This window comes from Tachypleus tridentatus, chromosome 4 (assembly GCF_004210375.1).
Source record: "Tachypleus tridentatus isolate NWPU-2018 chromosome 4, ASM421037v1, whole genome shotgun sequence".
In the NCBI taxonomy this organism is placed as follows: Eukaryota; Metazoa; Arthropoda; class Merostomata; order Xiphosura; family Limulidae; genus Tachypleus; species Tachypleus tridentatus.
The window spans coordinates 23,070,520-23,085,169 of NC_134828.1; the positions used below are offsets into that span (position 1 = coordinate 23,070,520).

Sequence of the window (14,650 nt, forward strand, 5' to 3'; positions counted from 1 at the left end):
ATGGTAATTGGTAAAGGTATTCGAATTTTTTAAAAAAACAAGCTATGTAAGAGCGCAATATCAACAAGTATGCTAAACGTCATGCTGCTAGTGGTTCTAACTGTAAAATTATCATAATAATAAATTAGTATTACAATGTCCATTTAATTTTTTATACAGTTTTTAATTCAAACTATCAGGGTGTTCACAAAGAGCACGTGTATCAATTTTCACACGTTTTTGTAAGTAATATTTTCCAGGACTAGAGATAGTTTCGGCTCTATTTCTTTGAGTTTGGTTTGGATTTCACACAAAGGTACACAAGGGCTATCTGCGCTAGCTTGTTTGTTTTTTGAATTTCGCACAAAGCTACTCGAGAGCTATCTGTGCTAGCCGTCCCTAATTTAGCAGTGTAAGACTAGAGGGAAGGCAGCTAGTCATCACCACTCACCGCCAACTCTCGGGCTACTCTTTTACCAACGAATAGTGGGATTGACCGTCACATTATAACGCCCCCACGGCTGAAAGGGCAAGCATGTTTGGCGCGACGGGGATGCGAACCTGCGACCCTCAGATTACGAGTCGCACGCCTTAATGCGCTTGGCCATGCCGGGCCATCTGCGCTAAACTTCCTTAATTTAGCAAATAACAGACTAGAGGAAAGACGGCTAGTTAACAACACCTACCGCCAACTTTTAGGCTACTCTTTTAATAATGAATGGTAGTATTGACTGGCACGTTATATAATGCTTCTTAGACTGAAGGGGCGAGCATGTTCGGTGACGAGGATTCGTCGACCACCAGGTCTCATTTTTAATGGCGGTCATTAATACTTCCAGTCTGTCCATCTAACTCAATTAATTGTCAAGAGCTTTACAATAATAGCAGAAAGAACTGGTTTTCCACCTATACTGCTGACACCAGAGGATACCATTGTGGACGTATGATAATAGCAAACATGGTTTTATAATATGATCCACTCGGTAAATGTATTGTTTATGTTGAGAATATGGATTCCTTGAAGAGTGGTGATGATGTATAGACATATTACTGTGCATCCTTTCAAGATTTTTATCGAAAACATCGGTGAGAACATAATTAATAATATATTTATTTTAAAGTAATTCGACAACTATGCAAGAGGTTTGGAGGACAGAAATATGGCGTTTCTGTACGCTTTCTACTGGTTTTATCATGTTGATGTAATCAGGAATATTCATTCACAATAACAGTTTGTTTGTTTCGTTATTGTCGAAGAGACTCAAGTAAAATATTTGTAAATCAGAATACAAATATACGAGATATAAAGTATTGTAGAGATCAGTAAGATATATATACTTAGAACAGATTGGGGTTAACCAACACGTCACTTGAGAAGATTAGGGTTAACAAACACGCAATTTGAAAAGATTAGGGTTAACCAACACGCAATTTGAAAAGATTAGGGTTAACCAACACGCCACTTGAGAAGATTAGGGTTAACCAACACGCCACTTGAGAAGATTAGGGTTAACCAACACGCCACTTGAGAAGATTAGGGTTAACCAACACGCCACTTGAGAAGAAAACACTTAAACTTTTGGCATCAATAACTATATGAACCTGACTGCTGGTAACAGTAATTTCAAATCTGTCTCCCATGGCTACACCTAAAACTGGTGAAATCGCTAACCTAACGACGTTGACAACTGATAACAGCTGTTTGACACCAGTTTCTCAAAGCAACATTTTCATAAATCGAGGAAATTAATTAACCGAATGATCCTCGCTATTTTTAACAAGTGTTGTCAAACGTTTAGGTAAGGACACATTCATATAAATGTTGGTAAAACCTCCAACTGCTGTTCAATAGACTTAATGAATGATTTAAACCAAGAACTAAATTGCTGTAACACAAAGGGTGTCATAAAAGGCAAAATGGTTCAACACATCTTAAAGAATAACAGAAAAGTGATAGTATACCTGTCAAGATTACACCAGAAACATGTTCAGATAACACAGAAACATGGTGAAAGGCTATGCTTTGATACCACACATATAAGGAAATATATTATGATATTTGGAGTGGTCCTTTTGCTTTATGGTTTTGAAACTTGCAGAAGGCACTTTGCATGGCAGTTTAAACTTTGTGGTACATACGAAAAGGACTTAATCTCCCAAAACTTCGGAGGTTTGTGGAAATAGCAAGCCATGGTTGAAGATAAGCAGTACACTAGGTGCAGCAGCTGACTCCTCCCACATAGAATTCGGTAACACCAGTTGTCTGGATTGGAGTTCCTTCACCAAATTGAAATAAAGACCCAGTGTTAACTGTTGAAACAAAGACTGGCTTCAGAAGAATTGTAATAACAGAGCAGCAGCCATGATTCCTGGAAGATAAGATTACACGTGTTTTTTGTTCTAGAACAACAACATATTTACAGAGCCTAGAAATAGGAAAATTACAGTTGTGCTGATATTTGAGCACTTAGAATAAGAGGAACTGTGAAATGTTAAGAGGCAGAAGAGAAGTTCCTTGTCTGTCTAAATTATACGTATTGAAAATGCAACCCGGGTTTGAAGCTAGAGCGGGGATATAAGAGATCACTGAGTACAACACGCGATAGTCTAGTTTTATGAAGACAAGAATCCAGATACGGTTTCATCTTTGAAAACCGAGCTGGTAGGAAAGTGTGGGCAGGAGATGTTGGCTTTGTACAAGTGTAAAAAGTGAAAGCAGAAAGAACATCCATTGAAAAACAGGAATCAACATAGCTTCAGTAACCTGATTCCTTCGCCATTAAAGGTTACACAGCTAAAATATAAACTATGGATGCTCAGTAGGAAATTTTGAGATAACTATTTGTAGGATATTTATTTCTGTACAACGTTTCGTGTCTAACAGTGAAACACAACCACGCACAACATTTAGGATAAAAGTACATTCAAACTATAGATACTCAAGTAAAGATTTTTCTCATACAACAAACACATGTTGTGGAATATATGGTTGAGTACGTTATAGGGAAATTATTTCGAATATGCAAATTAGCAAGTTAACCAACAAACCACAACCGATATAGACTGGAACAAATGTATCAGAACTGTACTGTTTATAGTTTTGTAGGGAAAGTGATGCCGCCAAAAACTGGTTACTTTTGAAAACATTATGTAATAACCCTTTCCAAAATGTGTTCAAACTGGGGATTTAGAATTTCCAAGAAGGGGATATAATTTTGTACTTTATGTCATTAAAAACCAAAAAGAATATGGATCGACTTATGTCAACCCCCCAGAGATAGAGGGATAAAGAAACAGCAATGGTAAGTGTTGCATGTTGTAAAAGTTGAAAATCCACGAAAACAGGTGTTAGTGACAAAAGATGTACATGTTTCTCAGGCAACAGTACGCATTATAATCAAGAAGGATCTTTGTCTTCTAATAAGGTCGATAGGATTTAGGTTCACCAAAGTGAGCCTTCCAGCTGAACGTCCTGTTCAGCTGTCAAGTACCCTAAATACCTGAAGAACTAAGTGGGTATCAATTCCATTCCAAATAAAGAAATATTAGAGTTGTAGTACATAATACCTACGGACTTCTGTACAATAAAACTGTCAAAACGAGTGCTGGAAAACTTTCTTCCTCATACAGAAGATAGGGTTATGGAAAGTATTCGAGAAGGATTGGTGTATTTGGACACGAGAGCTCTATGATGATTTTTTTTACAATGAAAACAACGCTGGAAAGTTATTTGCATAGGTAGAACGTGATAAGATTTGGTGAAGCAGCAAAATCATTTTAATACAACATGCTGCACCTGCTGTAGTGAGAAAGTGTAGTGGATATCATCAGAGATCCATGTTTCTAGACCGAAATACGTCACGTTACAAGCACGTCCAAGGCCTAGATTTTACAGTATTTCAGCTTTCAACAGAAATATTAGACTCACTAGAATTACAAAGAAGCAACAACAAAATGGTGGCTTCATCAAGTTGTCACGTGTCTTACAGACAGCAAGGCTAAGAACATCTCGTTTTAATAAATGCAATGTGTAAGCACATTCCGGGTCGATGGTATCATCTCAGACCTTAAATTATCCTTAAGGAATCACTTAGCGACACAATAACTTGCGTTTGAACAAAATGTAAAATACGTATTTGCTTTAGAAGTTTAACAGAAAGCTACACAAGAATTATCTGTGCACAGTCATCTCTAATTTAAATAATAATGACAAGAAACATAAATCACGTACCTACAGTAGTTCACACCACAATGAACGTTGTCTGTAAAAGCTGATGATATAAACAAGCGCCTAGACTACTACTATGCGTGTTGTATTCTGGCCGGCCTGGTGAGCTATGGTAATGTGCGAAAAGCCTCGCCGGCACCGCATATGGCAGAAGCAAAGTGACTTAGATTTCATAAAATATTTTTCTTTGCTTTCACGAATAGTGCCTTAGAATTTCAATAAAAAAAAAAGACAATGTAGCTAGTCAGCAGCACCCACCGCCAACTCTTGACCGATGAAGTATGGGATGCAACAGCCAATCTTAAGTTACGCCCATGGCCCCTCCCCCTAAATGGTTTGTACAGAACCAGAAAGCTAACCAATGGGGCACACCAGGATCGATTTAAACCAAAGGCCAGGGGCAGAGCGTAATGTATGCAGAGTTGCAAGACTACAAACCTTCTTTCGATACCTGTGGTGGGCAGAGAACAGATAGCTTAGTGCTTAAACAAGAAACACGCTTACTGAGGCTACGCTTGTAGGCTAATATCTTTCTCATATAATTTTTAAGTTTAAATAGTTCCAAAAGGTTGTTTCGAAGAATACTTTAACGCAACAGTAAATCGTACAGAGGAGGGATTGGGCAAAGTAACGAAGTGGCTCACTGTGGTCTTAACTGGGCCCTGGGCCACGTTCGGCCCGAAAGTGTCGAAGGACGATTCCAATTATACCAATACAAAAGTCATATCCTCCAAAACTGGACAGATGGTTCACAACACAACATTTTCGTTGTTGACACTTCACATGGACACGTGCAGGAATCACAATCTTCAACATCAAAGCTCTGAATACCACAACACAAGCCCAGCCTTTGTTGGTAGCTAATTGTGGGCAAGTGTTCAGAAACATACACCCTCATCTTGTGGTAAAAACCGATGATGCTTCTATGCTAAAATAAGATATGATATGATATTAACAAACAGTTTCAAGAGGGACTGCGAACAAAGGACACTGTTCGATATCTCGCAGGTTTCCATTAAAACAAGGACCACTTAGCCAAGGCTCCATCTGAATGTTAATCAGCTGAAAACTTCCCGATATTTCAACATTCGCACGTGGTCAAGAACTGGAAATTTGTTTTATTGTAACCGTGAAAAGTAAACAGGTACATGATACTACATTCATACGTCATGAAGAATCCCCGTCGCACTAAACATGTTCGCCCTTTCAGCCGTGGAGGCATTACAATGTGACAGTCAATCCTACTATCCGTTGGTAAAAGAGTAGCCCAAGAGTTGGCGGTGAGTGGTGACGACTAGCTGCCTCCCCTTTGGTTTTATGCTGCTAAATTAGGGACGGATAGCGCAGATAGCCCTCGTGCAGCTGTGCGCGAAATTCCAAAACAAAAACTAACAAGCATTTCCGTTTTAGTCTAACCATGGAAATCAAACGGGTGTATAGTACCACATTTGTACATCATGACGAAATAAACATTAAATACACATCTCTGTTCTAGTGCAAACATCTGTTTGTTTGTTAAGCAGTGAGCTAAACAATGAGCTATCTGTGCTATATCCGCCAAAAGTACCGAAATCTGGTTTTTAGCGTTTTGGCTTTTAAGCATACCGCTGGGCCACTCATGGGGCCAAACTTAGTCGCGGGTAATAAACAAGGGCGTGATACCAGACTACCAGATTCGTTCTTAAAGAAGAAAAAGAGGTAGTAAGTTTCATAACATAAATCGTAGTTAAACGTGTGTCTTTTTTGAGACGACGTACGACAGAAATAAATGGCAGTACAACGAACATGCGTGCCTCAAATCCGTGCGTGGTATTATTCCACGTGGATTGATAGCACGCGAGAAACAACTGGCGTAGCTTCCATATGTAATCATATTTCACAGTGTTCAACTTCAGGAGTCCACTAAGCCTTTTTTTTTATGACGGCGTCAAGTAAGCAGTATTAGAGAGAGCTCTATTCACATACATTACTGACGACCGACCTTATTGTAGATTTACATCGTAAGAGACATTAAATCTTTATGAAAATGCGTATGTTGAAATACTGTTCTGCTTGACACGTACTTTTAATATGTTCTTCAATTAACTAACAAATTAAATACATCTACAAACAAAGCACAAAAGCAAGTGAAAAAACGTTATAAATACTGTTAATGCTGATTGAACCACAGACAACAGTGATTAGTGGCTCCATCTTCCGTCGAGATATTGCTACGCTCGTCGAAAATTGAAAAAAAAATTTTTTTTTTTTGCGTATATCCGAGAGTAACAAATTTTGACCAGTTTTTATCTACGACTACAAACACAAAATTTCGTTAAGTACTCGCAATTGTATAGTCTATAGTTTACTTTTTGCTTTAGATTACTATTTAGATTGTAATATGTTATAAATAATTACAGCTATATATTTCAGCAGTTTTAATATGAGTGACCAAAGAAAGTGCGTAAAAAAGAAGCAGGAAGTTAAACAACTTTTGTTGTTCATGTCTCATCTAAGTGTTTGTGTGATAGATTAGGCTTACAAATATCCCCTTTCTCAAGTGTTTGTATGAATGAGGAAAACTACAAATACCTAATTTCTTAGAAATACATAATTAGTTGTTTCTGGGAAGCAACTCAAAAATCACCATTTTCCTCATCCTTATATTATCTCTCATAAAACTGAAACTGTCTTTATGTACACTATTTCCCTTTCTTACAGTTAGAAATGGTAACTTGGTTCTTTATGTACACTATTTCCCTTTCTTACAGTTAGAAATGGTAACTTGGTTCTTTATGTACACTATTTCCCTTTCTTACAGTTAGAAATGGTAACTTGGTTCTTTATGTACACTATTTCCCTTTCTTACAGTTAGAAATGGTAACTTGGTTCTTTATGTACACTATTTCCCTTTCTTACAGTTAGAAATGGTAACTTGGTTCTTTATGTACACTATTTCCCTTTCTTACAGTTAGAAATGGTAACTTGTTCTTATGTACACTATTTCCCTTTCTTACAGTTAGAAATGGTAACTTGGTTCTTTATGTACACTATTTCCCTTTCTTACAGTTAGAAATGGTAACTTGTTCTTTATTAGAAATACACACTATTTCCCTTTCTTACAGTTAGAAATGGTAACTTGGTTCCTTATGTACACTATTTCCCTTTCTTACAGTTAGAAATGGTAACTTGGTTCTTATGTACACTATTTCCCTTTCTTACAGTTAGAAATGGTAACTTGGTTCCTTATGTACACTATTTCCCTTTCTTACAGTTAGAAATGGTAACTTGGTTCCTTATGTACACTATTTCCCTTTCTTACAGTTAGAAATGGTAACTTGGTTCCTTATGTACACTATTTCCCTTTCTTACAGTTAGAAATGGTAACTTGGTTCTTTATGTACACTATTTCCCTTTCTTACAGTTAGAAATGGTAACTTGGTTCTTTATGTACACTATTTCCCTTTCTTACAGTTAGAAATGGTAACTTGGTTCCTTATGTACACTATTTCCCTTTCTTACAGTTAGAAATGGTAACTTGGTTCCTTATGTACACTATTTCCCTTTCTTACAGTTAGAAATGGTAACTTGGTTCCTTATGTACACTATTTCCCTTTCTTACAGTTAGAAATGGTAACTTGGTTCCTTATGTACACTATTTCCCTTTCTTACAGTTAGAAATGGTAACTTGGTTCCTTATGTACACTATTTCCCTTTCTTACAGTTAGAAATGGTAACTTGGTTCCTTATGTACACTATTTCCCTTTCTTACAGTTAGAAATGGTAACTTGGTTCCTTATGTACACTATTTCCCTTTCTTACAGTTAGAAATGGTAACTTGGTTCCTTATGTACACTATTTCCCTTCTTACAGTTAGAAATGGTAACTTGGTTCCTTATGTACACTATTTCCCTTCTTACAGTTAGAAATGGTAACTTGGTTCCTTATGTACACTATTTCCCTTTCTTACAGTTAGAAATGGTAACTTGGTTCCTTATGTACACTATTTCCCTTTCTTACAGTTAGAAATGGTAACTTGTTCCTTTATGTACACTATTTCCCTTTCTTACAGTTAGAAATGGTAACTTGGTTCCTTATGTACACTATTTCCCTTTCTTACAGTTAGAAATGGTAACTTGGTTCCTTATGTACACTATTTCCCTTTCTTACAGTTAGAAATGGTAACTTGGTTCTTTATGTACACTATTTCCCTTTCTTACAGTTAGAAATGGTAACTTGGTTCCTTATGTACACTATTTCCCTTTCTTACAGTTAGAAATGGTAACTTGGTTCCTTATGTACACTATTTCCCTTTCTTACAGTTAGAAATGGTAACTTGGTTCTTTATGTACACTATTTCCCTTTCTTACAGTTAGAAATGGTAACTTGGTTCCTTATGTACACTATTTCCCTTCTTACAGTTAGAAATGGTAACTTGTTCCTTATGTACACTATTTCCCTTTCTTACAGTTAGAAATGGTAACTTGTTCCACTATTTCCCTTTCTTACAGTTAGAAATGGTAACTTGGTTCCTTATGTACACTATTTCCCTTTCTTACAGTTAGAAATGGTAACTTGTTCTTTATGTACACTATTTCCCTTTCTTACAGTTAGAAATGGTAACTTGGTTCCTTATGTACACTATTTCCCTTTCTTACAGTTAGAAATGGTAACTTGTTCTTTATGTACACTATTTCCTTTCTTACAGTTAGAAATGGTAACTTGGTTCCTTATGTACACTATTTCCCTTTCTTACAGTTAGAAATGGTAACTTGTTCCTTATGTACACTATTTCCCTTTCTTACAGTTAGAAATGGTAACTTGGTTCTTTATGTACACTATTTCCCTTTCTTACAGTTAGAAATGGTAACTTGTTCCTTATGTACACTATTTCCCTTTCTTACAGTTAGAAATGGTAACTTGGTTCCTTATGTACACTATTTCCCTTTCTTACAGTTAGAAATGGTAACTTGTTCCTTATGTACACTATTTCCCTTCTTACAGTTAGAAATGGTAACTTGGTTCTTATGTACACTATTTCCCTTTCTTACAGTTAGAAATGGTAACTTGTTCCTTATGTACATATTTCCCTTTCTTACAGTTAGAAATGGTAACTTGGTTCCTTATGTACACTATTTCCCTTTCTTACAGTTAGAAATGGTAACTTGGTTCTTTATGTACACTATTTCCCTTTCTTACAGTTAGAAATGGTAACTTGGTTCCTTATGTACACTATTTCCCTTTCTTACAGTTAGAAATGGTAACTTGGTTCCTTATGTACACTATTTCCCTTTCTTACAGTTAGAAATGGTAACTTGTTCCTTATGTACACTATTTCCCTTTCTTACAGTTAGAAATGGTAACTTGTTCTTTATGTACACTATTTCCCTTTCTTACAGTTAGAAATGGTAACTTGGTTCTTTATGTACACTATTTCCCTTTCTTACAGTTAGAAATGGTAACTTGGTTCTTTATGTACACTATTTCCCTTTCTTACAGTTAGAAATGGTAACTTGTTCTTTATGTACACTATTTCCCTTTCTTACAGTTAGAAATGGTAACTTGGTTCTTTATGTACACTATTTCCCTTTCTTACAGTTAGAAATGGTAACTTGGTTCTTTATGTACACTATTTCCCTTCTTACAGTTAGAAATGGTAACTTGGTTCTTTATGTACACTATTTCCCTTCTTACAGTTAGAAATGGTAACTTGGTTCTTTATGTACACTATTTCCCTTTCTTACAGTTAGAAATGGTAACTTGGTTCTTTATGTACACTATTTCCCTTTCTTACAGTTAGAAATGGTAACTTGGTTCTTTATGTACACTATTTCCCTTTCTTACAGTTAGAAATGGTAACTTGTTCTTTATGTACACTATTTCCCTTTCTTACAGTTAGAAATGGTAACTTGTTCCTTATGTACACTATTTCCCTTTCTTACAGTTAGAAATGGTAACTTGTTCCTTATGTACACTATTTCCCTTTCTTACAGTTAGAAATGGTAACTTGTTCCTTATGTACACTATTTCCCTTTCTTACAGTTAGAAATGGTAACTTGGTTCTTTATGTACACTATTTCCCTTTCTTACAGTTAGAAATGGTAACTTGTTCTTTATGTACACTATTTCCCTTTCTTACAGTTAGAAATGGTAACTTGTTCTTTATGTACACTATTTCCCTTTCTTACAGTTAGAAATGGTAACTTGGTTCTTTATGTACACTATTTCCCTTTCTTACAGTTAGAAATGGTAACTTGGTTCCTTATGTACACTATTTCCCTTTCTTACAGTTAGAAATGGTAACTTGGTTCCTTATGTACACTATTTCCCTTTCTTACAGTTAGAAATGGTAACTTGGTTCTTTATGTACACTATTTCCCTTTCTTACAGTTAGAAATGGTAACTTGTTCCTTATGTACACTATTTCCCTTTCTTACAGTTAGAAATGGTAACTTGGTTCTTTATGTACACTATTTCCCTTCTTACAGTTAGAAATGGTAACTTGGTTCTTTATGTACACTATTTCCCTTTCTTACAGTTAGAAATGGTAACTTGTTCTTTATGTACACTATTTCCCTTTCTTACAGTTAGAAATGGTAACTTGGTTCCTTATGTACACTATTTCCCTTTCTTACAGTTAGAAATGGTAACTTGGTTCCTTATGTACACTATTTCCCTTTCTTACAGTTAGAAATGGTAACTTGGTTCTTTATGTACACTATTTCCCTTTCTTACAGTTAGAAATGGTAACTTGGTTCTTTATGTACACTATTTCCCTTTCTTACAGTTAGAAATGGTAACTTGGTTCCTTATGTACACTATTTCCCTTTCTTACAGTTAGAAATGGTAACTTGGTTCTTTATGTACACTATTTCCCTTTCTTACAGTTAGAAATGGTAACTTGGTTCCTTATGTACACTATTTCCCTTTCTTACAGTTAGAAATGGTAACTTGTTCTTTATGTACACTATTTCCCTTTCTTACAGTTAGAAATGGTAACTTGGTTCTTTATGTACACTATTTCCCTTTCTTACAGTTAGAAATGGTAACTTGGTTCCTTATGTACACTATTTCCCTTTCTTACAGTTAGAAATGGTAACTTGGTTCTTTATGTACACTATTTCCCTTTCTTACAGTTAGAAATGGTAACTTGGTTCCTTATGTACATATTTCCCTTTCTTACAGTTAGAAATGGTAACTTGGTTCTTTATGTACACTATTTCCCTTTCTTACAGTTAGAAATGGTAACTTGGTTCCCTTACAGTTAGAAATGGTAACTTGTTCTATTTACACCTTTCTTACAGTTAGAAATGGTAACTTGGTTCCTTATGTACACTTGGTAACTTGGTTCTTTATGTACACTTTTCCCTTTCTTACAGTTAGAAATGGTAACTTGGTTCCTTATGTACACTATTTCCCTTTCTTACAGTTAGAAATGGTAACTTGGTTCTTTATGTACACTATTTCCCTTTCTTACAGTTAGAAATGGTAACTTGGTTCTTTATGTACACTATTTCCCTTTCTTACAGTTAGAAATGGTAACTTGGTTCCTTATGTACACTATTTCCCTTTCTTACAGTTAGAAATGGTAACTTGGTTCTTTATGTACACTATTTCCCTTCTTACAGTTAGAAATGGTAACTTGGTTCCTTATGTACACTATTTCCCTTTCTTACAGTTAGAAATGGTAACTTGGTTCCTTATGTACACTATTTCCCTTTCTTTTAGAAATGGTAACACTTTATGTACACTATTTCCCTTTCTTACAGTTAGAAATGGTAACTTGGTTCTTTATGTACACTATTTCCCTTTCTTACAGTTAGAAATGGTAACTTGGTTCTTTATGTACACTATTTCCCTTTCTTACAGTTAGAAATGGTAACTTGTTAGAAATTCTTTTCTTTATGTACACTATTTCCCTTTCTTACAGTTAGAAATGGTAACTTGGTTCTTTATGTACACTATTTCCCTTTCTTACAGTTAGAAATGGTAACTTGGTTCTTTATGTACACTATTTCCCTTTCTTACAGTTAGAAATGGTAACTTGGTTCTTTATGTACACTATTTCCCTTTCTTACAGTTAGAAATGGTAACTTGGTTCTTTATGTACACTATTTCCCTTTCTTACAGTTAGAAATGGTAACTTGTTCTTTATGTACACTATTTCCCTTTCTTACAGTTAGAAATGGTAACTTGGTTCTTTATGTACACTATTTCCCTTTCTTACAGTTAGAAATGGTAACTTGGTTCTTTATGTACACTATTTCCCTTTCTTACAGTTAGAAATGGTAACTTGGTTCTTTATGTACACTATTTCCCTTCTTACAGTTAGAAATGGTAACTTGGTTCTTTATGTACACTATTTCCCTTTCTTACAGTTAGAAATGGTAACTTGGTTCTTTATGTACACTATTTCCCTTTCTTACAGTTAGAAATGGTAACTTGGTTCTTTATGTACACTATTTCCCTTTCTTACAGTTAGAAATGGTAACTTGGTTCTTTATGTACACTATTTCCCTTTCTTACAGTTAGAAATGGTAACTTGGTTCTTTATGTACACTATTTCCCTTCTTACAGTTAGAAATGGTAACTTGGTTCTTTATGTACACTATTTCCCTTTCTTACAGTTAGAAATGGTAACTTGTTCTTTATGTACACTATTTCCCTTTCTTACAGTTAGAAATGGTAACTTGTTCTTTATGTACACTATTTCCCTTTCTTACAGTTAGAAATGGTAACTTGGTTCTTTATGTACACTATTTCCCTTTCTTACAGTTAGAAATGGTAACTTGGTTCTTTATGTACACTATTTCCCTTTCTTACAGTTAGAAATGGTAACTTGGTTCTTTATGTACACTATTTCCCTTTCTTACAGTTAGAAATGGTAACTTGGTTCTTTATGTACACTATTTCCCTTTCTTACAGTTAGAAATGGTAACTTGGTTCTTTATGTACACTATTTCCCTTTCTTACAGTTAGAAATGGTAACTTGGTTCTTTATGTACACTATTTCCCTTTCTTACAGTTAGAAATGGTAACTTGTTCTTTATGTACACTATTTCCCTTTCTTACAGTTAGAAATGGTAACTTGGTTCTTTATGTACACTATTTCCCTTTCTTACAGTTAGAAATGGTAACTTGGTTCCTTATGTACACTATTTCCCTTTCTTACAGTTAGAAATGGTAACTTGGTTCTTTATGTACACTATTTCCCTTTCTTACAGTTAGAAATGGTAACTTGTTCCTTATGTACACTATTTCCCTTTCTTACAGTTAGAAATGGTAACTTGGTTCTTTATGTACACTATTTCCCTTTCTTACAGTTAGAAATGGTAACTTGGTTCTTTATGTACACTATTTCCCTTTCTTACAGTTAGAAATGGTAACTTGGTTCCTTATGTACACTATTTCCCTTTCTTACAGTTAGAAATGGTAACTTGGTTCTTTATGTACACTATTTCCCTTTCTTACAGTTAGAAATGGTAACTTGGTTCTTTATGTACACTATTTCCCTTTCTTACAGTTAGAAATGGTAACTTGGTTCTTTATGTACACTATTTCCCTTTCTTACAGTTAGAAATGGTAACTTGGTTCCTTATGTACACTATTTCCCTTTCTTACAGTTAGAAATGGTAACTTGGTTCCTTATGTACACTATTTCCCTTTCTTACAGTTAGAAATGGTAACTTGGTTCTTTATGTACACTATTTCCCTTTCTTACAGTTAGAAATGGTAACTTGGTTCTTTATGTACACTATTTCCCTTTCTTACAGTTAGAAATGGTAACTTGGTTCTTTATGTACACTATTTCCCTTTCTTACAGTTAGAAATGGTAACTTGTTCCTTTTATGTACACTATTTCCCTTTCTTACAGTTAGAAATGGTAACTTGGTTCCTTATGTACACTATTTCCCTTTCTTACAGTTAGAAATGGTAACTTGGTTCCTTATGTACACTATTTCCCTTTCTTACAGTTAGAAATGGTAACTTGGTTCTTTATGTACACTATTTCCCTTTCTTACAGTTAGAAATGGTAACTTGGTTCTTTATGTACACTATTTCCCTTTCTTACAGTTAGAAATGGTAACTTGGTTCTTTATGTACACTATTTCCCTTTCTTACAGTTAGAAATGGTAACTTGGTTCTTTATGTACACTATTTCCCTTTCTTACAGTTAGAAATGGTAACTTGTTCTTTATGTACACTATTTCCCTTTCTTACAGTTAGAAATGGTAACTTGGTTCTTTATGTACACTATTTCCCTTTCTTACAGTTAGAAATGGTAACTTGTTCTTTATGTACACTATTTCCCTTTCTTACAGTTAGAAATGGTAACTTGTTCCTTATGTACACTATTTCCCTTTCTTACAGTTAGAAATGGTAACTTGGTTCTTTATGTACACTATTTCCCTTTCTTACAGTTAGAAATGGTAACTTGGTTCTTTATGTACACTATTTCCCTTC

The 14,650-nt window shown here is 35.1% G+C and overlaps 1 protein-coding gene and 1 long non-coding RNA gene across 41 annotated transcripts in view; one reads left to right on the forward strand and one right to left on the reverse strand.

Moving 5' to 3' along the window:
* LOC143248665 (single-stranded DNA-binding protein 3-like) overlaps window positions 1–14,650 on the reverse strand; it is a 232,682-nt gene that overhangs the window by 98,819 nt on the left and 119,213 nt on the right. The gene's annotated exons all lie outside the window — the stretch shown is intronic.
* Window positions 1–14,650, forward strand: part of LOC143248669 (uncharacterized) — a 43,535-nt gene that overhangs the window by 24,723 nt on the left and 4,162 nt on the right. The window lies entirely within an intron of this gene.